The sequence below is a fragment of the Leptodactylus fuscus genome, chromosome 1, assembly GCF_031893055.1.
Source record: "Leptodactylus fuscus isolate aLepFus1 chromosome 1, aLepFus1.hap2, whole genome shotgun sequence".
NCBI lineage: Eukaryota > Metazoa > Chordata > Amphibia > Anura > Leptodactylidae > Leptodactylus > Leptodactylus fuscus.
Window position 1 is genome coordinate 314,378,366 of NC_134265.1, and position 2,500 is coordinate 314,380,865.

A 2,500-nucleotide genomic window follows, 5' to 3' on the forward strand; every position below is an offset into this window, starting at 1 on the left:
TGCAAGCAAGCGAAAGGACTGGGGTCTAGCACAAGAGTCTGAAGAGCACGTATGGCCCGATTTCCGAAAAAAAAGCTGCTACACTTTGCTTCTGCCCGGTTTCGAACCAGGGACCTTTCGCGTGTAAGGCGAACGTGATAAGCACTACACTACAGAAACTGGCACGACATGCACACTACTGCTTTTGCAAGCAAGTGAAAGGACTGGGGTCTAGAACGATAATTTGAAGAGTACGTATGGCCGATTTCAGAAACAAAAGCTGCAATGCTTTGTTTCTGCCCGGTTTCGAACCGGGGGACCTCTCGCGTGTGAGGCGAACGTGATAACCACTACACTACAGAAACTGGCACGAGATGCACACTACTGCTTTTGCAAGCAAGCGAAAGGACTTGAAGAAAAGACTGTAGTATGCCAGCAGGGTCTGAAGACCGAGTATGGACCAATTTCAAGAAAAGAAACTGCAAGTACATGTTTCTGCTCGGTTTCGAACCGGGGACCTTTCGCGTGTTAGGCGAACGTGATAACCACTACACTACAGAAACTGGCACGAGATACACACTGCTGCTTTTGCAAGCAAGCGAAAGGACTGGGGTCTAGCACAAAAGTCTGAAGAGCACGTATGGCCCGATTTCCGAAAAAAAATCTGCTACGCTTTGCTTCTGCCCGGTTTCAAACCAGGAACCTTTCGCGTGTAAGGCGACCGTGATAATCACTACACTACAGAAACTGGCACGACATGCACACTACTGCTTTTGCAAGCAAGTGAAAGGACTGGGGTCTAGAACGATGATTTGAAGAGCACGTATGGCCGATTTCAGAAACAAAAGCTGCAATGCTTTGTTTCTGCCCGGTTTCGAACCGGGGACCTTTCGCGTGTGAGGCGAACGTGATAACCACTACACTACAGAAACTGGCACGAGATGCACACTACTGCTTTTGCAAGCAAGCAAAAGGACTTGAAGAAAAGACTGTGGTCTGCCAGCAGGGTCTGAAGACCGGGTATGGACCGATTTCAAGAAAAGAAACCGCAAGTACATGTTTCTGCCCGGTTTCGAACCGGGGACCTCTCGCGTGTTAGGCGAACGTGATAACCACTACACTACAGAAACTGGCACGAGATACACACTGCTGCTTTTGCAAGCAAGCGAAAGGACTGGGGTCTAGCACAAGAATCTGAAGAGCACGTATGGCCCGATTTCCGAAAAAAAAGCTGCTACACTTTGCTTCTGCCCGGTTTCGAACCAGGGACCTTTCGCGTGTAAGGCGAACGTGATAACCACTACACTACAGAAACTGGCACGACATGCACACTACTGCTTTTGCAAGCAAGTGAAAGGACTGGGGTCTAGAACGATGATTTGAAGAGCACGTATGGCCGATTTCAGAAACAAAAGCTGCAATGCTTTGTTTCTGCCCGGTTTCAAACCGGGGACCTTTCGCGTGTGAGGCGAACGTGATAACCACTACACTACAGAAATCGGCACGAGATGCACACTACTGCTTTTGCAAGCAAGCGAAAGGACTTGAAGAAAAGACTGTGGTCTACAAGCAGGGTCTGAAGACCGGGTATGGACCGATTTCAAGAAAAGAAACCGCAAGTACATGTTTCTGCCCGGTTTCGAACCGGGGACCTTTCGCGTGTTAGGCGAACGAGATAACCACTACACTACAGAAACTGGCACGACATGCACACTACTGCTTTTGCAAGCAAGTGAAAGGACTGGGGTCTAGAACGATGATTTGAAGAGCACGTATGGCCGATTTCAGAAACAAAAGCTGCAAAGCTTGTTTCTGCCCGGTTTCGAACCGGGGACCTTTCGCGTGTGAGGCGAACGTGATAACCACTACACTACAGAAACTAGCACGAGAAACACACTGCTGCTTTTGCAAGCAAGCGAAAGGACTGGGGTCTAGCACAAGAGTCTGAAGAGCACGTATGGCCCGATTTCCGAAAAAAAAGCTGCTACGCTTTGCTTCTGCCCGGTTTCGAACCAGGGACCTTTCGCGTGTAAGGCGACCGTGATAACCACTACACTACAGAAACTGGCACGACATGCACACTACTGCTTTTGCAAGCAAGTGAAAGGACTGGGGTCTAGAACGATGATTTGAAGAGCACGTATGGCCGATTTCAGAAACAAAAGCGGCAATGCTTTGTTTCTGCCCGGTTTCGAACCGGGGACCTTTCGCGTGTGAGGCGAACATGATAACCACTACACTACAGAAACTGGCACGAGATGCACACTACTGCTTTTGCAAGCAAGCGAAAGGACTTGAAGAAAAGACTGTGGTCTGCCAGCAGGGTCTGAAGACCGGGTATTGACCGATTTCAAGAAAAGAAACCGCAAGTACATGTTTCTGCCCGATTTCGAACCAGGGACCTTTCGCGTGTTAGGCGAACGTGATAACCACTACACTACACAAACTGGCACGAGATACACACTGCTGCTTTTGCAAGCAAGCGAAAGGACTGGGGTCTAGCACAAGAGTCTGAAGAGCA

General features: G+C 49.1%; 6 non-coding genes across 6 annotated transcripts; all 6 read right to left on the reverse strand.

The window, feature by feature from the left end:
- Positions 1 to 270: 270 nt before the first annotated feature.
- Positions 271 to 344, reverse strand: TRNAV-CAC (transfer RNA valine (anticodon CAC)). The gene has a single exon. It is a non-coding gene; the product is annotated as a tRNA-Val (tRNA).
- A 494-nt stretch (positions 345 to 838) lies between these two features.
- TRNAV-CAC (transfer RNA valine (anticodon CAC)) lies at positions 839 to 911 on the reverse strand. The gene has a single exon. It is a non-coding gene; the product is annotated as a tRNA-Val (tRNA).
- Positions 912 to 1,036: 125 nt separating this feature from the next.
- On the reverse strand, positions 1,037 to 1,109 carry TRNAV-AAC (transfer RNA valine (anticodon AAC)). Its single transcript has one exon. It is a non-coding gene; the product is annotated as a tRNA-Val (tRNA).
- A 112-nt stretch (positions 1,110 to 1,221) lies between these two features.
- On the reverse strand, positions 1,222 to 1,294 carry TRNAV-UAC (transfer RNA valine (anticodon UAC)). Its single transcript has one exon. It is a non-coding gene; the product is annotated as a tRNA-Val (tRNA).
- A 492-nt stretch (positions 1,295 to 1,786) lies between these two features.
- TRNAV-CAC (transfer RNA valine (anticodon CAC)) lies at positions 1,787 to 1,859 on the reverse strand. The gene has a single exon. It is a non-coding gene; the product is annotated as a tRNA-Val (tRNA).
- Positions 1,860 to 2,155: 296 nt separating this feature from the next.
- TRNAV-CAC (transfer RNA valine (anticodon CAC)) lies at positions 2,156 to 2,228 on the reverse strand. Its single transcript has one exon. It is a non-coding gene; the product is annotated as a tRNA-Val (tRNA).
- Between the last annotated feature and the right edge of the window lie 272 nt (positions 2,229 to 2,500).